Below are 19996 nucleotides of genomic sequence, written 5' to 3'. Positions count from 1 at the left end.
GAAAGAGAGAAGATGACAAAATAGCAAAAGAAAGACAGAAACAGCAACACAACACAGAAAAGTACAATATGAAAGAGACTCATACTGGGGTAGGGCAGGGAAGGGGGAGAGAGAGGGGAGGGGGGGAAGGGAGAAAGGGAAAGAGAGAGAGAGAGAGAGAGAGAGAGAGAGAGAGAGGGAGGGAGGGAGGGAGGGAGGGAGGGAGGGAGGGAGGGAGGGAGGGAGAGAGAGAGAGAGAGAGAGAGAGAGAGAGAGAGAGAGAGAGAGAGAGAATGAATGAATGAGAAAGAGAAATAAATACCCAGAAAGCCCACTGCAAACACAGGGGAAAAAATAGACCCGGGATTCTGGCAGGGCACAGCTACAAAGGAAATCTCAGGCAGCTCAAGTCTCACTTGCCTAGGGGAAAGGAAGGGAATGATTGAGGAAGAAAGATGAGATTTTTTTTCTGAGACCCAGAGAGAATTGTAGGGAATGGAGGCCAGTTGGGTGGGGGAATGGAGAGGTTAAGTCAGTGGGAGGCAAAGAAAAGGGTGCAGGAGAGATGGGAGGAGAGCTGGGAGGTGACATTGAGAAGAAGGTGGGAGAGAGGCTGGCACAGGTAGAAAGAAGGCAAGAAGAGAGATCAAGGAAAAGGTGGGATGCTTTGTGTCTCATTTCAGTAGGAGAAATAAGGACATGGGAAGTTTTGTGTACCATCTCAATGGGATAGTAAATCTGTCAACAAATATTTATTGAGGGCCTCCTGTCTGCTGGGTGCTGCAAGGCACACACAAATGGGGGTATAACGGGAAGAGCACAGAATTTGGAATCAGAGGAGCTAGATTCCCCCCCCCCCCAGCTCTGCTACTTACTACCTGGGTGACCTTAGTCAAGTCCCTTACTAACTAGTGGTTGGAAGGCAGAAACCTACCATCATCGGGGGTGCCCTTCCCTTCTACCTCTGCCCTCTCCATCTTCCTCCTTTGTCTCTTCACCTAGTCCCAGGGTACTTGGAACCCACCTAGGTCACACACCTTGGATGAGATGGGACTCACCAACTCTGTTCCTCCTAGCGAGATACAGGACTATCTCTCCTTGCCATTGGCCCTGCTATTGCCCCTTAAATCCTCCAGGCCTTATCATCTACCCTGCCTCTGTGTCTCCCAGATGACCCCCTCCCAAACCCCCAAGCTATCATCTGACCTACTGTTATAACCTAGGGATCCCTGGACCTTTACACATGCCCCACAAATACATCCTTAGGATTTCAAGGCCTTTCCCTCCTTCCTGAAGCTGAATTTTCTTTTATATGTTGTCTCTCCTCAATTAGAGTACAAGTTCCTTGGGAAAAGAGACTCTCTTTTTTCTCTCTGAATCTTCAGCACTTGGCACAGTGCTTGGCATGTGGTTAAGAGTTTCATAAAATGGTCTGTCATTCTTTTATACACTTAGTCATTCGTATGGCTATGAAAGAGCAGATCCAGGTCTTGAGCCCCTGACTGCTGACATCCCATCCTGGGAAGGAAGTGAGATTTAAGTTAAAGACTAGGAAAGAATTCACCAGCTGAGGAGGGAAAGGGGGGAAATTCAAAACAGAGAGAACTGTGCCTCAAACAGAGCAAAGGTGAAGGACTGGAGGAGAGCACAAGTTGAATTCTTGGCTGGAGTGTACAACATATAGTGGACAGACTAGAAAGGGAGGGAGGCACCAGAAGTCTTTGAGACCAGGCAAAGGAGTTTGAAATTTAGTGGGGAGATAATAGAGAGCCACTGAAAAGTTTGGAACAAAGGAGTAGAATGACCACATCACTATGTAAGAAAGATTAAGCTGGCAGTAAGATGAATGGGGCTCAGGTCCTAGTCCTGGTTCTGCCATGGACTTCTTGGGTAATAATTACAACAATAATAACAACAACAATTTATTTTGCGCTTAACCAGGCATTGTGCTAAATGCTTTACAATTATTATTTCATTTGATCCTCACAACAACTCTGGGAGGTAGGTGCTATTAGTATCCCCATTTTTACAGGTGAGGAAACTGAGGCAAATGAAGGGTTAAGTGATTTTTCAGTAAGTGTCTGAGGTCAGATTTGAATTCAGGAAGATGAGTCTTCCTAATTTCATACCCAGCACTCTACCCACTGCGCCACCTGGCTGCCCATACAGTTAGGCAGATCTCAAAGGTGTAGCTAATCATAGAGGTGGGGCTCAGTATAACTAACAGAATTGTAGACCAGAAGGCTCAGCTGGCACCCCATCTCCAGGGGCAGTCTTCTTCCTGTTCAAGGAGGAGAGGTGATGTGGAGGAGAGATCTATCAGTCCTACATTTGGGAGCAGTACTTCCCCTACTCCTACTTCATTAGGGTCTCAGTTTAAAGGGTCCTACTAATAGGGAGCAGAAAAGCCCAGAGTCAGGCAAGAATGAGGAGAAAGAAGTAGCCTGAAGGGGCAGCTGGATGGCGCAGTGAATAGAACACCGGCCCTACAGTCAGGAGTACCTGAGTTCAAATCCAGCCTCAGACACTTAACACTTACTGTCTGTGTGACCCTAGGCAAGTCACTTAACCCCAATTGCCTCACTTTAAAAAAAAGTAGCCTGAAAGCTCACTACAAACTTGGGGGGGGGCAGATAGCTATAAATATATGCACAATCCAATCCAAGGCAAAATTGTGAAAACACAAGATATTTTGATTGATAGATGTATAGATATGTACATAGCTCTATCTAGATACATATACAGATAGCTCAAGTATCTTCACAATTTTACCTTGGATTGGATTGTGCATATACTTCTTTGGTTATATCTGTTGATGTATGTATGTATGTATATATGTATATGTATGTACATGGGAATAGCTAGGTGGCTCAGTGGATACGGTGCCGGTCCTCGAGTCAGCAAGACTCATCTTCCTGAGTTCAAATTTAGTCTCAGACACTTACTAACTGTATGACCCTGGGTAGTTCACTTAACCCTGTTTGCCCCAGTTTCCTCATTTGTAAAATGGGCTGGAGAAGGAAATGGCAAACTACTCTAGTTTCTCTACCAAGAAAACCCCAAATGGAGTCATGAAGAGTCAGACATGAGTGAAAAATGACTAAAAAACAATAACATTTGGCTATTATTTTAGGATTCCTAGGTCTCTCATTCTGGGCCCTTCCCAGACCCCCACCATCTCCTGTTTGTGCGTACCCAGGGATTAGAAGATCTTAGACTGAGCTGAAAGGACACCAGAAGTCATTTAGTGTAAACCCTTCATTCTATATACAGAAAGGTTAAGCAGCTTTTCCAGGTTCATACAGATGCCAACTAGGAGAGGTGAAATTTGAATCCAGGTCCTCTGACTTCAAATCTAACAGTCTATGCTCACTGCACTAGGATGAACCTCTTGTTCTCTTCCCTCTCCCCTTATCTAAACCTACTCAGAGGAAAGCCTCTGTGATTCATCATTTCCATCCTTAGGGGGAATAGAAGTCCCTGAGATTCTCTCTTAGCAGGATTTACATTCTCAGCCTCTTATCTAACTGACAAATAAGATTTTTTTTGTTCCCTCTTAAAGGGCAGGGTAAGAGAGGGTGTTGAGGAGCAGTGGTTCCCTGAGTCCCTGACTTCCGAGACCCCTGGATTCCTGTATCATTAGCTACCTAACCTATGGGTGAGATCAGCTCCTGGCAAAGAATCAGAGAGCTGGAAGGGACCTTATGGGTCATCTGTCTAACCCCCCTCATTTTATGGGTGAGGAAACTGAGTCTCAAAAGCAAAGTGACCTGCTCAAGGTCAAACAGGAAGGGGGCAGAGCTGGGACTCAAACCAAGGGTTTTCTGGTTTCAAGTTCAATGCTTTTTAAAAATAAACATGTGTCCACATATGCATATTATGTGGAAGGAGGTAGAAAGAGGGGGAGAAAGAGAGAAAGAGGAAAGTGGAAGGGAGAGAGACAGAGAAAGGGAGACAGAGAGAGTAGAGAAAGAGAGAGAGAGAGAGAGAGAGAGAGAGAGAGAGAGAGAGAGAGAGAGCGAGCCTGAGAGAAAAGGAGAGAGGAGGGAAAGACATACAGACAAAAACAGAGAGAGGAGAGAGACAAAGAGAAAGAGACAGAGGCAGAGGGAGAGTCGGAGATTGAGGGGAGAGAAAGAAGGGGTGAGAGAGATAAAGACAGAGACTGAGAGAGACTGAGAGAAAAAGAAGGGAGAAACAGAAAAGAGAGACAAAGATGGAGAGAGAGCCTGAGAGAAAAAGAGAGAGGAAGAAGAGACAGACAGAAACAGAGAGAAGAGAGAGATAGAGAAAGACAAAGAGAAAGAGACAGAGATAAAGAGAGACAGAGAGACAAAGAGACCGTGTCCAGTGCTCTTTTGACTGGGCCAAGGTGCATTTCCACACTGCCCTGAGCCTAGACTCCGCCTGTGGCAAGGAGGGTATTTCTGTGCTAATAAAAGGCCCCTCTTCTTGGGAGAGAAGGGACAGCCATGTCCACTTCAGTGCTGCCCCCCTCCATGCAGCCCCCTACCTTCTACAAGGTCCTCCCTAAGTCATCACTCTCCTCCCACCTTTTTCTCTGAGCCCTTTGCCCCCTCCTCTGACCACCAGACAGGAATCAGACCCGAAGAAAGCTCTCTGGGGCTCCCTGGAGGATGGGAGATTGGCTCTCAGCTTTATTATAAACATTATTTCAGCCGCGTAGGCCTGGCGGCTCCCATTTAAAGGTCTGTCAGGGTTTCCATTAGAGACCCTTTCCTGGAGCTGATGGCAGGGTCTGAACAAACAGCTCATGCAGTCAGTAATTGCTCTGCAAAGGCTGGAAATGAATTTAAAAAAAGAAAACAAGAAAGAAAACAAAAATCCCACAGCAGATTCCAGACCCAATTTGATCTCAAATTAGCTAGTCTGTAGGATTATAGATTTAGAGTTGTAAAGGACCTTATAAGTCATCTAGAACAACCTCCTCATTTTTCAGAAGGGGAAACTGAGGTCCAGAGAGATATAAATGATTTGCCTCAGGTCACAGAGGGAGTAAATAGCAGAGCCAAAATTTGAACCCAGGTCCTCCAGCGGGAAATCCAGCACTCTTTCCACTGCCCCACGTTAGCTCCCATCTGAAGTTCTAATTATGATTCAGGCACCATTACAACCAAGCTGTTTGAAACGATGTTTGTTGGAAAATCCATTTGCGAGCGGGGACATATTCAAGTGTCTTTGCCACAAAGGGATGAATGTCACCCACACAGGGGATCAGGAGACCTAGGAGCTCTTTGTTTTCTTATTGCTTTCTGTGTGACCTTGGAAAAATCATCCCCCCTACCTTGCCAGGTTTCTTACACTTTATGTACTCAGTGACCCATTATTACTGGCCTCCTGGCTATTCCTCAAACAGGACACACTAGCTCTCAACTTTGGGCATTTTCTCTGACTGTCCCTTGTGCCCAGAATACTCTTCTTCCTCATTTCTGCTTCCTGGTTTATCTGTTGTCCTTCAAGTCCCAGCTAAAATCCACATATATAAATAAAAAATAAATATTATATATATATATAAACAAATATATGCATACATACACACACGTGTGTGCATATACACACACCTATACATATATACTTATGTATGTGTATATATAAGCATGCATGTGCACGCACGTGCTTACTTATATACACACATGTATACATATATGTGTATGTGCACATATGCCCTTACAAAGGTTTAAAAAAGTGTTTTTTCCTAGGGGAAGGGTAGTTTACACTATAGTACTTTTTTGAGGAGAAGGGGAAGTAACAACAACAGCCTCAGCCCCTGAACACTGTACCCAATGGCCTGGCCTTCTGGGAATGGGTCCAAACAGGGAGAGAAGGGGTTCTATGCTCAGGGATTGAAGGATGGAGGGAAAAAAGATCTATCCAGATAACAGACCCTGGCAAAGCAGAATCTCACTGGATTACCAATTCATATTTGGGGGGAGGGGGTCAAAGGTTTTAGAAGATGCCTTTAACATGGCAGAGAAATATAACTTTTGTTTTATATTAATTCTGTCTCAACCAATCAATCAGCAAGCATTTATTTCTATAACCTACTATGTCCCAGGAACCAGGCTGGGGCTACAAGAGACATAATACCTACTTTCAAGGAGCTTATATCCTATGGGGAGATAAGAGGTATGGAATAAATATAAAGAGACTATATACAAGTAAATACAAAGTATCTGGAAGGAGAGAAGGCACCAGCAATATGGCTGTTCTCTCCCAATAGCATCTCCAGCCCTCTTCTTTCTTAATCAATTGCATCCATTCTACAACTTCCGCTCTCACATCTGTGTGGATGACTCCCCCTCCAGCAGTCTTTGGGACATCTCCACCTATGTATTTTATCCTAGATGTAATAGGGACCCAATGGAGGTGCAAGTGAGTAAGCAAGAGAGTGATATGATTATATTTGTACTATAGGAAGATTATTTTAGCAGCTGTATGAAAGCTGAATCCTAGGAAGGAAAGACTTGAGGTAGAGAGACCAGTTTAAAGGCTATTAAATAGTCAAGATGAGATATGATTAGGGCTTAAACTAGGGTGGTGGCAGTGGAAGTAGAAAGAAGGGTACAGATGAGAGGAATGTTGTGGAGGTAGAATTGATGGAATTTGGCAACTAACTAGATATGGAAAGTAAGGGGAAGGAAAGACTCCGGGCCTAGGAAGGATAATGGTGCCAGCAATAGAGACAGGAAAGCTGAGGCCACACGGTGGTTTAGTGGGAAAGATGATAAGCTCCTTTTAGGATATATTGAGTATGAAATACTGGCAGGACACTTAGGAGAAGATGTATAGCAGGCAGCTAGATAGGTTGGACTAGAATTGAGGGATAAGATTGGCACTAAGAACATAGATATTTTGGCTGCTACGTGGCACAGTGGATACAGAACTGGGCTTGGGATCAAGAAGACTCATCTTCCTGAGTTCAAATACAGCCTCAGACACTAGCTGTATGACCCTGGGCAAGTCACTTAACCCTCTTTGCCTCAGTTTCCTCATCTGTAAAATGAACTGGAGAAGGAAATGTCAAACCACTCCAGGATCTTTGCCAAAAAAAAAAAAACAAACCCAAATAGGATCACAGAGAGTCGTACTGAAATGACAACAACAGCAACATGTATATGTATGCGTATTATGTGCATATGTGTATATGTATGTGTGTGTGTGTGTGTGTGTGTGTGTGTGTGTGTGTGTGTATATATATAAAATAAGATTTCCACCATGTAAGTGCTGTGCCTGGCACTAGAGGAACAAAGGTATCTATGACACAGATGTTGACCTTGTCGAGTTCTAACTGTCCATCCCATTTTGGGACAGCCCAAATTGTTCAGAAATTTTTCTTTATATTAAGCTATAATTTATGTTCCTGTAACTTCCACCCACCGATCCCAGTTCTGCCTTCTAGAATGAAGTAGAATAAGTCTAATCTCTCTTTCACTAATAGCCCTTTATATATGTGAAGACATTGCTCATGTTTCTCCTCCCCACCCCCCATTTTTCTCTCCTATCCTCATTTCTCCAAGGTTAAATAATCCCAGTTATTTTCAAATGACCCTTACACAGTATAGTTCCAACCTCTGATTTGCTTATCCTCTTATGTATAGGCTCTTGCTAAAATGTGTTATCTACAACTGGACCCAATACTCTAAAGATGGACTAATCAAGGCAGAGCACGGCACATATCTTCTTGGTTCTGGACACTAAGCTTCTATTAAATGTGGCGTTAAGATCAAATTAGCTTTTGAGGCTGCTACATCATACTGTTGAATCATTTGGAGCTCACAATCCAATAGTTTAAAGAAAGGTTCTTTTCTTTTCCGTGCTATATTTGGGAAATTAATATATTCAACCAAAGTAACAGAATACTCAATGTTTCATATGGACCAGTCCTACCTCCCCAACTACACAGTCAGGTTTTCACAAGAAGGTGTCTAATACTAGAAATGGCCAGCTGCCTTAGAAGCTAATGGGTTCTCTTTCAATAGGGTTCTCTGACCAAATCTCAAATAACCATTGATCAGAATACTATAGAGGACATTCTCATTCAGGGATGGATTGTACTAGAGGTCATTGTGTGGTCCCTCCCAACTCTAAGATTTTGTGATCTTTTCAGATTTTTGCTAGGTGGGCTTCTAAAGGATTATGAATTGCTAGCATTTCTTTCTGTCTTTGTCTCTCCCACATTGTAGCCAAGTGCAGGAGCGGGCACAGAGCAGGTGCTTGTTCAAATGAATGAATGGACAAACATAGGATATATGTGCACATATAGACGTATGCATATATGTAGATATAGAGTTAGAGCTATAGAAATATGTACAATACACGACACCGGATACACACATGTACAACATGACAGACACAAATACATATATGGATACCGACTCCACTGATGGCTTGCTAAGGGCCTGAGAATTGGATGCCTCCCCAGTTCCACTAATTGACAGCTTTGAAAAATGCCTGTTCCCTTCCGCTCTAAGCACTGACCTCACAGCTGCTCCCCTCGTGCACTCTCAGTGATGAAGCTCAAACCAAGTGTACCCAGGGAAAGCCAGTGGTGAGAAAGGCTGGCAGAGAGTATGAAAATCATCTCCCACCCATGTACCCAGGAGCATTCACACCCTAAATAGATGGATCCAGGAATACTCCCCAGATACAGTCACTGAGATCCGGTAAGCATACAATCCCTTAAAAGAATGCCCACCTCTCTCTCTCTCTCTCTCTCTCTCTCTCTCTCTCTCACACACACACACACACACACACACACACATACGCACCCTCAGTCACTACCACCATTCTCCCATCACACAAATACAGGCATTGAAGTCACATACCTCTAGTCACACATACTCACACACCTCTAAATACACACACTCTGAAACACCCACACACTCAGCTACATAGACACGGGCATACACCCACACATGACACAAACTCCCACACTCCCACCCCTGTTGCTATGCCTACCTGGTCACCCACCCCTAGCCACATACACACAATTACATGAGTCAGAGAACAGATACACACACACCCTCTTTGTATCCCCAGTCTCTGGGAAAGAGCTGTGGGAGGTGTTGAGGGCAGGCACATGAGGGGAATAGCTGTTCCCTGAAAGGAAGATAGGGAAATGCACTCTCTTCCCAAACAATAGGGAACAATTTTTTAAGAGTGATATTCCTCCTCTTCTTAAGCAAAACACAGTATGTGATGTCTTATTCTACCCACCACCCCCAATCTCTACTAGGGTATATAACCAGGTAACTGTGGGAAGGATAATAGAAATAGTACTGGCCAATGACTTGAAAAAGCAACATTGCTTAGTAGCTTAGAGTACTGGACTTGGGGTCAGGAAGACCTGAATTCAAATCCTGCTTTAGACATTTACTAGCTACATGACCCTGAATAAGTCACTTGATAGGTAGCTAAGTGGCACAGTGAATAAAGTGCCAGACTCATCTTCCTGAGTTCAAATCCAGCCTCAGACACTTACTAGTTGTGTGACCCTGGGCAGGTCACTTAACCCTGTTTCCCTAAGTTTCCTCATCTATAAAATAAGCTGGAGAAGGAAACGGCAAACCACTTCAGTATCTTTGCCAAGAAAACCCCAAATGGGGTCACAAAAAATAGAATACAACTGAAAATGACAAAACAAGTCACTTAAGAGCCCTGTGGATCAGTTTCCCTGTTTGCAAAATGACAAGGTTGAACTTGATGACTTCTAAATTTTCAGCTCTGAATCAATTATTCTGAGAATCACAGCTCTGAAGCTACATGGAGCTTTAAAGACTTTGATTTCATAATTTTATATTTGAGAAACTGAGACCGAGAGTACTCAAACATCCTGTCTGAAGTCAGTCAGACAGTAAGAAGCGGAGGCAGAATTCTCACATGGGACTCTGACTCCAAACCCACCAAGCAGTCCTCTCTTAGGGCCTCCCTTTCTTCTTCTGGAACGTGAGGAACGGGATGGTCTCTAGACAAACCTTCTAGGTCTCCCATTCTTTGCTCTAAGTTGTCATAGGCTTTAAATCTGAAGAGGCTCTTAGAGATTATCTAGTGCAGGGTGTGTGTGTGTGTGTGTGTGTGTGTGTGTGTGTGTGTGTGTGTGTGTGCATGTGAAATTGGTTTTTTTGTTTCTTTTTTAATACCTTGAGAATAGTATTTCAATATAATTGGTTTCCTTTGTAATCTTATGTTTTATTTTATGCATTTAAAGATATTTTTTTTCTGACTAGGATTCCATAGGCTTCAATCAGATGCCAAAAGGGTCCATGATACATCACCTTCATCTGATATAACACTTTAAGGCTTACAAAAGTTCTTTACATTGGTTCTCTCATTAGATTCTCACAACAACCCAAAACTTCTTCAGAGAACTTCTCCCTCCCTGAGCCAGTTTAGGCTATAAACTTTTAGAGATTATAGTTTCTTCTTTTGCAAATTGGGCATTAACACTCCTATTCCCTACCTTGTTTTGAGGTACAAATGACATAACAAAGTATCATGTGAATATCAGCTATTACTATCCATTTCATTGTTAATGCTCTCTCCCTCCTCAAATTATCTCATATTTCCTTGAATGTTGTATTTCCAGATAGAATATAAGTTCCTTGAGGCCAGGGTGTGTTTTTCATTTTTGTAGCTCTGCCAGATAGTACAGTACCTTGAATAAGATAATATTTAATATCAGCTTCGTTGAATTGAATTGAATTGAAACATACTGTAACACAAATCCAGACCCACAGGCAAATGAACCCAGACACAAAACACACTTGAAAACCCAGACATACAAAGCCAGGTAACACCCACATAATCTCAATTCCCCCTTCCTTCCTAGTTGTAAACACCTAGCCATACATACAAACACTGAGACCTACAAACCAAATCATACAAACATCTTGTGCACATGCACACACACACACACACACACACACACACACACACACACTTCCCCTAGTGGAGATTCAGGTCCCCAGTACCTAAACATTTTTACAAAAGGAAGGAAACAGTATCTCAGAGGGTGCTGGTGCTTTATTACCCAGCAAAGAGATCCTTGGTGAATCAGGCTTCAAGTTGAATGCAAGAATCCGCTTGTTTGACCATGGATAAGGCACGATTTCATCTCCTCCATCTGTAATATGGCAAGATCCATACCAGCTGTAAACCTCCCTTACATTCCCTCCCTGTTGTGCTGTTTGCAGAAAGACAGAAAACAGAAAATGTTTGAGAAGGAAAGCACTGAGGCAAATGCAGAGGATTATTATTAATATGGCTTAACTGAGTCTTGTTAAGTACTGTCAACAGCAAAGAGAGGTATCATTAATAATTAAACTGCTAGTATTAATTAATCACGCTAATAGGGATAACATGGTTTAGGCACCCACCAGGTATCTCAGTATCTTCAAAGAATCATTTCTTGTTAGCAGTCCTCACGGTTGCCCTCTGCCGCTTGCCTCCCTTGCCTACCCAGCCTTCTCTTCTCTGCTGCCTTTCTGGTTTCCATGCCTCCTCCTCTTACAGAGTCCCAAAGTTGGAAAGGGCATAAAGGAAGGGTATTCTAGTCCAATCTCCCACCCACTACAAAAAGCCCCCCCTCGCCTCACAGTCATCTGGTTTCTATTCATCGCTTTCAGGAATGAGGAGTCCAGTAAGTTATAACGCAGCTCTTCCACTGATGTACAGATCTGATTAAGGGAAAGTTCCTCCTTTTGCTAAGCTGAAACCTGCCTCCCTCTAATTCCCATCCATTGGGCCTGGTTCTGCCCTCTGGAATCAAAGAAAACAAATCTCGTCCATATTCAAGACTTTCCCATTCTTGAAGACCGCTTTGCTGTGCCTTCTCTGGTCATTTTTTCTTCACCCTCCATCTCTCCCACCTCCCCAAAAGTCTTCTCAGAGTTTTTAATCCCCTTGGCCTCTCTCCTCTGAACCCCGTTCCCCTGCGTCCCAGCTCCAATGATTCTTAGCCTCCCGTTGGCTCAACATTTCATCTCCAAAACACTCATCACCAACAGTATGAAAAGCTGGCTGTCTGAGCGGGCTGCGAATACCTAGAAAACCATCTGGCCCACCCCCGGCTTGGCTTTGGATATTGGACAGGGCTCTGGCCGATGAGGCGACTTCTTCCATAATTATGCAATTGCCCTTTTTCCAATGAAAGTGCATGCCTGAAGTGCATCTGAATGCAGAACTGACAGGCAGAGCTGCCGATGATGCTTTTTGAACACGAACTTGGAGCACACAATTCCTCTGACCCTCGTTACTGTCATATTAGTGGCAGAATCAGCTCAAATTTGCCCTGTAAATTACCAGTCCAAACCAACTAATTCATAAACTGTGAGAGGAACTGGTTTTCAGCTCATCAGGGAGCCAAAATTAACCTTGAAATCTACAAACTGCTTGTGGGTTTGGACTCCTGGATTAGCATCTTTGCTGAGGGTATTTCTTTGTTTTGAATCACTGGCTCCTAGAGCTGAAAGGTACCTTACCGATCATCTAGACCAACCCCTTCATTTTACAGGTGGGGAAACTGAGGCCCAGAGAGGGGACATGACTTCCCTAAGGACATAATGGTAGAAATGAAATCAGAAATTCCCTTCTTGTTCCTGTTCCCATGCTATCATGTAGGAAGAACCCAAGAAAAGGGAAAGTAGACTGGTCAGGTTCTCTTTCTCATCTGTCCCCCCAGAAACATTTCCATAGGTGAACAGGAATTGGTAAGTGGTAGGGGTAGGAAGGAAGGGGAATACTGAAGTAGAATCTATTTTCTGAGACTCTTTAATGGGAGTCCCTTCCATGATGAAACTAGGAAGACAAGACTTGTATGGGATTTAGAAGCAAACACCTTCATACATAGATTGTCTTCTCTGGTCTAATCCAATAGTCTCTGAGGAAGAGAAAAAAAAATCCCTTCTAAACTAGCTCTCAAGCAATAAAGTGAGCAGGGAATATAAAAGCATGCTCTCTCCCCCACACCCCCAAAGAACAGATTTTATTTCTATTGTGTTTTATAATTACAAAATACTTTCACCTACATTATCTCATTTTACTATCACACTATGCCTCGACTCAGACTCCACTTTAATTCTGACTCAGATAAATATCTGTGTGACCCTGGGCAAGTCTCTTAAACTCTCTCATCCTCAGTTTCCTCATCTGTAAAACAAGGCTAATGATGGCACCTCCCTCAAAGGGATGGTGTGAGAATCAAATGAGATAGTATATGAAAAGTGCTTTAGAAAGCTTAAAACTATCATTATCTTCATTTTCAAATGAGGAAACCCATTCACAGAGCAGAAGAACTTGTCCAAGGTCATGCTTATCATAAGCATTGGTGCTGGTATTCAAATCCAGGTCTTCTAACTCCTCTAACTTTTATCATTACATCAAAGTCCCAAAACCCAGGACTGTGTTAAAAACTGGAACCTCTCTTCAGAAAAGTGCAAATTAGCCTTTTACCCTGGCCTGTAGACTCTTCTATTTCCAAAAGTCAGTCCAGAGAGTTTACAAAAGGAGTTAGAGTGACCAACAGCCTAATAAAGGCATTTTTCAAACTGAAATCTCAGCCTGTGTTTTAGGAAAAGGTGGGGGGAAGCAACAACAACAACAACAAAACAACCAAGATTAATAATATTGTTCTTTTAAAATTCGGACAATACTGCTGATCTACCCTTAATAGGGCAAATGCTTTTGTTTCCCCAGCATTGAGGATGAGCTACCTAGATCCATCCCCATTCTCTTGCTCAGCCATTCTTGTGATCAACAACAGATACTTCCTTCTAGAGTAGTCTGGGGTCAAGGAACAGAAAGCCAATCACTTGCATGGGGCTCAAGTATATAAGTTGAATCCCATAAACACCGTATGTTAACCCTCTGGACTAACCCAACCAAATAAAAAGAGCGCAACATAAGTTTCCAGCAAGAAGGAAAGAAAATTTCACCCAAATAAGCCAGACATTCACTGGTTTTTAGGAGCACTACAACGAAAGTCTATTATTCTTGTCCCAGCAGCTAAGATTCTCCCTGAAGCTATCCCTCAACTTCAAGCCAGTGGATGGGAAGGGGCCCCACTAACCTGCTCTTGCATCCAAGACCCTCTCTCCACCATAAGGAGACAATACAAGGCACAGCTGCCATAAGGTGGGTGGATGGAAGGGAAGTTGGCTAAATCAGCTTCTTTTCAGCAAGAGGACGAGCAGTAGATATTCATAACAATTATTCACAATCCCTTCCCTCTCCTCTTTGGTTGTTTGCAAACTTAAAAATGTGCCCAGGGGCCTTAGCATGGGGTGAATCAGCATAAATTAAGTCAAACTCCTAGAACCAAAATGGAGCGGAAATCTGCTCTAGAACACAGGGGCTCTAGTGAAGAATCCAGCCCCTAAAATCACCAACTCAAGCCAGGACAGCCTTTCATCCTCCCTACCTTAAAGCCAGTTGCTTTCGAAATGACATTGCTACCTGCCAGTTCATTGTATCCCTTGGAAAGTTTGTTTTTGGCTGCTTTGAGGAGAGGCATGGGCCAGTACAGGTAAGCAGCCCCCGCCTGACTGGTGAATTAGAAACCCGCTGGCCTCTCCCTCTGGCTTGCTGCCTGCCACAGCAAGACTTTTCAAATAAAAATTCACTGTCATTTTGGAAATGTGATAATTCCCCAAGTGTTCCTGGCTGCCGCTCCACCTTCTTTAGGGGAAAGGCCCGTGGAGCTATACAATGGGAAAGGTGTCAGAAACCAATTGCAGTGAATGACTTAAGGAAAAAACACAGCCGATGGCCAATTCCCTACAGAGGACTAGAAAAAATCCAGCCCACTGCAAAGTGTTTATGAATGTAATTGATAGAATAATCATCAGTGTACGAGACAAAGGAGAACAGATTTTAACATCATAACCTTAGGGAAACAGAACTCAATTTTCTTCATCTCTGAGCTACCAAACTAACTGGTTTATTGATGGTAAGACACAAAAAATTTTGCAAATAAAAACAAGAAACCTAGATATTCATCTTTCAGCACAAGCTGTTTACCAAATTGTTCAGGGTTTGCTCCCTCCTGGCGACACACACACACACACACACACACACACACACACACACACACACACACACACACACACACAGCTGGGAATCAGTGGCTGAATTTTCAAGTAGAGGATACAGGTTGAGAAGAGATCGGGCCCTGGCCAAATGCTGCTCCCATTCTGCCTGCAGAGGGGTGCATGAATAATTGAAAGTGCTGGCCTAAGGAAAGGCGGTGGGGAGTGGACAGAAGGGCGAGGTGGAAGAAGAAAGATGTTTACTGCAATGGAGGCACTTCAATGCCTCATGGGGTGCCTCTGAGGGAAGACTTCACCGTCCAAACCAAGACAGCTGGATTGCTCCCCCCTCTGTCAAATGACAGTGTTGTGCTAGGTGATCTCGAAGGTCTCTTCCAGCTCTAATATTTTATGACTTAAAGTACCCAGAGGCAAATCTTGGCTCAAAGGCAAGAGACTGTGTATTACCCTTTTCCTTCTCCCCACCCTGTTTCTTGGAGATGATTTTCAAGCCATATTTTCCTCCCAAGAAGGGCTGACTTTATTCAAAAGTGTTGGGGTCAGCCATTCAGCGACAGTCCAACTGCAAGTCCATCAGTTCTCAGCTGCTTCTCTCTTGGCACATAGTAAGCACTTAAATGCTTTTTCATTCATTCATTTATTCATTCTTCCCACCCCAAGGGAATAGCCTTTCTCCTTCCTTCCTTCCTTCCTTCCTTCCTTCCTTCCTTCCTTCCTTCCTTCCTTCCTTCCTTCCTTCCTTTCTTCCTTTCTTTCTTTCTTTCTTTCTTTCTTTCTTCTTTCTTTCTTTCTTTCTTTCTTTCTTTCTTTCTTTCTTTCTTTCTTTCTTTCTTTCTTTCTTTCTTTCTTTCTTTCTTTCTGGCAATGAGGGTTAAGTGACTTGCCCAAGGGAATAGCCTTTCTTAAAGGTAGTCAAAGAAGGCAGTCATGAAAGACTCCCCACCCCTACCCCATACCGTGGAGCTGGTGGGGCAGGGAGGGATAAGCAGCCCACCAAGAATAGATGGGGTCTCTCTGAAGATTTTCTCTCCTTACGAGCCTCCACAATGGGGAAGGAAGAGTTGAGTTGCTGGCCTTTTGACTGAGCTCAGAGCTCAATCAGCCTTCAGACCTCAGGATACAAAGCGTATATATTTATAGGCCTGGTTAGGGGGTGGGGGGCAGATATCAAGAGCTAATGATCAAGCAGAGTCCACCAGGGGCCCCCATTTGACATTTCTTAGGAACTTGGGATGGCCTTTTCAAGCCACTTTTCTCTCCACCAGCTATTCCACATTCCCTGATTCAGCTAAGGACAAGCAGAGCAGAGGAATAATGAAATGATCAGGCTCCAATCTGCTAAACAGCAATTTCTGGGTCTTTTTCAGCACACACAGCTTTTATCAAATTGGTATTCTCCTCCTGAACACAAATGGCTTATTAGACATGACCCACTTATTCGCAGCGTCTCAGTACCATTAATAACAGTTTCTTTTGTGATTAAGTGAGTGGCTGCAAACCTTTCCTCTGGTACAAGGCTCTCTGGGCACTCCCGGTCCTGCTAGAGGCAGGTTTCGGTCACTCCTTTGCAACAACTATTTTGTGACTTCTCTGGCCAGCATTGGCTTTCTCTAGGGCGGGAGCAAATTCCTTCTGGAAGATATAAATATCTGCCCACCTCGACTACTAGCACCCAAAGGAGAGAGCAAGACTCCACTCTTCTTCCTGGACAAAAGGTAACTTATGAGAACTACTTTGTTCCAAAATGTGGGCTCTGAACCCAACTCAACTCTTCTCCAAGGTTGCCAAGGGGCTCAGGAAAAAAAACCAAAACAAAACTGTAGCTCTGGATCTTTATTAAACACACACACACACACACACACAACCACACACACACACACACACACACACACCCACACTACAACAACAAAACAGTTATACACCCAGCAAAGTCCCATAATGGTTTGGCTCTCTCTGCTCCCTTTATCCCTCACTGTTCATCTCCAGGGGATCTGCAGTGATGGAGTGGTGCTAAATGTCAGAGGCACACTCCATATGCCTCTTGGGGACTTGGACTGGAAGGATAAGCCTTCTTTGGAGTACCCTCAGTGAAAGTGCTAACTAGGCAATAGGGAAGAGAGATTTGCATTCATAGGGTTTCTGGTTTGAAGGAAAAGTAACCAGAGATAAGGTTAAGTTAGAAAAAGGGTGGGGGAGAAAGGTGACAGATTTGGAGGGATGTGTCAGTGTGAGGGTCCCTAAAGTAAAGAACTGAAGAGTTATGGCTCAGGAAGGTCACACACACGTCCAAAGCCTTGTTATCCAGTCTATCACTTGCTCTAGATAGATTAACTCCAGTTGCTAACTTGGGTTTCTCTTCTGCTAGGATAAGACCATCTAACACTGTGACATCTATTTGCCGCTAAACATTCATTCAGACAGCCAAGAATGAGGGTTTCCAGACTCAAGTCCTCAGGGGTCTTCAGAAACAGCATGAGCAGCATCCTCTGCCCTCAGCTTTAAGCCAGGGTTCTTTCAGACTAGACTTGGAGGTGAGGGAAGAAATTGAGAAAAATCCACTTTATCCCCCAGGGTCCTCCTCCAGCAAACAAAGACACTGGGCAGACACTCTCTCTTTCTTTATCAGCCTCCAGTTGGCTGCAGCGCCTGGGGCACAGTCTCTTTCCCTAACTCTGACTGGGGCTAGAGGCGGTTTCTGTCTAATCTATTCTTGTTCCAGGTCCTAGCAAAGCCCCCCAGACCGGGAGAGAGATACCTGCAGAGCCACTCTGGTCAAAAGTGGGGATCATACTCCCCAAAATACAGGACGGATTAGGCAAAGGACAAGTGAAGGCAACCCGGACAAGAAGAAGCCCCTCAATCTTTAAGCTGCCTCTTTGCCTCTGGCTGCCGTATAGTACGAGAAACCAAAATCAGGAAGCATTGGGGTGAGGCTGGAGAAAACCCCAACCCCCATAGGGGAAACCCAGGGGAATCTAACTTAGGGGAGAGTCCGCCAGGCTCGGGGCTAAGGCGCTGGAGAGGCCCCGACTGTTACTCTTCTCCTAACCAAAGCCCAGCCGAGGCTCAGTCTTGGGTGGTCCCTGGAGAGGGTAGAAAACCAAGTTTGGGATCCAGGCTTCTGCGACTGGAGCTGAGGATGAGGATGGGGGCGCCCTGGCCTCTCACTCTCTCCCCTGTGAACTGAGGTTTTAAGACACAAAGAGGGGCATTTCGGGCTCCCGAGTCATTCGAGGGGCACAGAAGAGAACACAGGGGGAAACCTATCTCTTCTCCCTCTCTGAGGTACAAGTAAACCAGACTCTCCACCATGGGTTGGGGAGGACTGCGGCCCTCCGAGACTGGAACCCCCTCCCCAAGCTATACACTCCAGAGAACTGAAAGCTGGGGAAGGAGTGGAGCCCTGGCCGGTCTCCCTCTCTCTATTCCATGGGGCACAGGAGAGGTGGATCCAGCTGGGACTGCCCCCCGTTTCCAGCTCCTGTTCCCCCAGCTCTGCACGCGGTAGGGAGCTCGGAAAGGAACCCTGCCCCCCTCCCTCACTTTACTCTTCTGGGCACTAGAATACAAGCAGAGGGTGAGGTAGGAAAGGGGCAGGTCCTGGCTGGGAACCCCGGCTCAGCTGGCACTCCCAGAGTCTTGAGCACAGCGGGGAGCTCGGGGATGCTATACGTGGAGGGGGGAAGGGTGGGGAAGCCGTGGTCCCTAAGTCATCTCCCCAGGGTAAGAGAATGTGTCCGGACAGGGACTCGGACATTCGAATTAGTCCAATTCGAGAGAGAGGGAAAGGGGTACCCAGTAGTCCTCTCTTCTCCCCCCTCAAAGCATAAGAGTGCGTGAGCCCCCCCCCCCATCCTGGAGCTCCCCGCCCCCCCCGCCCCCAGCCTAGCTTTTCCTCTGCCAGGGCTGGGATCCCAGGCTCAGCAGGGGTACTAGGAGGGGAGCCTGGAGAGGGGGAGGGGAGAAGGAGGGAAGAGATGGGAGGGGCGGGGCCGGGCGGGCCATGGGGGGTGGGGGGGTGCGGCGCAGACCTACTCACCATTCCACCGAGATGTGGTTGTCCCAAGGAGCTTGTCCCCCGGGCCTCGTGGCGCCGCTGAGTTGGAGGTAAAGTCCCAGGGAGTGGAAAATCCCCAGGGTCACAACGAATGCCCCCATCTTGGCTCCCAGGGCGGGAGGGGGGCGGGGGCTCGGGGAAGGGGGGCGGCTCCGGGCGTCTCACATGGGGGAGCGAGAGCTCCAGGCGCAAGCCTAACCTCCCACGGAGACAGCAGCCACTGGCAGCCGAGGGGGAGGGGATGGGTGACAGACAAGCCCCTTAGAGAGAGCTAACCCCAAACCCCAGAAAGGGGTCCTCCTGCCCCCGCCAGCTTGGTTCCCTGGCTCCACAGCAGCCCGGAGCCCTCGGCTTCCCAGCCCACTAAACCCTCCGCGCCTCCGGCAGCTCCGGCAGCTCTGGGGGATGCGCGCCCGACCGTCCGCCCAGCCCGCCTGCCGCCCCTTAGACTGCGGAACTCTTCCCTCCAGCGGAAGGCCACGCCGCTCTCCGGCGGCGGCACCGCGTCCCGCCCAGAGCCTCCAATGAGGCGGCGGAGGGATCTGGGGCTTGATTTATCATCAAAGTTTTTCCAAGGCTGTAATTTTTAAAGCGGTACCAACAACTTTCCCCTAGTTGGCCTCCAGCGGGTAGAGAGGAGAGAAGGGAGGAGAGGATATAGGGAGGGGAGCTCAGGGGCGTCTCCCTAAGCCCCGCAATGGAGAGCATACACTCCAGCTCGCTGCACACACTCGTTTCAAAAGGGTAAAATATAATCGAACAGGTCATGACCAAAGCAATAAACCTTTCGCGCTCCGGGCTGTCCCGGGGACCTGGCACACTCTGTAATTACGCTTTGCGATCCGTGAAGGGGCTTTGAGTTCCACCTTATTGGCTTTGCTGCATCGGGCTTGGC

General features: G+C 45.7%; 1 protein-coding gene across 1 annotated transcript in view; it reads right to left on the bottom strand.

The window, feature by feature from the left end:
* VSTM2L (V-set and transmembrane domain containing 2 like) overlaps positions 1-19626 on the bottom strand; it is an 81225-nt gene extending 61599 nt beyond the window's left edge. Inside the window, exon 1 of the mRNA XM_043983998.1 lies at positions 19084-19626. The gene's annotated coding sequence lies outside the window, so the exon portion shown is untranslated. The remainder of the gene's footprint in view (positions 1-19083) is intronic.
* Between the last annotated feature and the right edge of the window lie 370 nt (positions 19627-19996).

Source organism: Dromiciops gliroides, chromosome 2 (assembly GCF_019393635.1).
Source record: "Dromiciops gliroides isolate mDroGli1 chromosome 2, mDroGli1.pri, whole genome shotgun sequence".
NCBI lineage: Eukaryota > Metazoa > Chordata > Mammalia > Microbiotheria > Microbiotheriidae > Dromiciops > Dromiciops gliroides.
The sequence above is the reverse complement of the archived record's forward strand: the minus strand, read 5'-3'. Positions and strand labels throughout refer to the sequence as shown.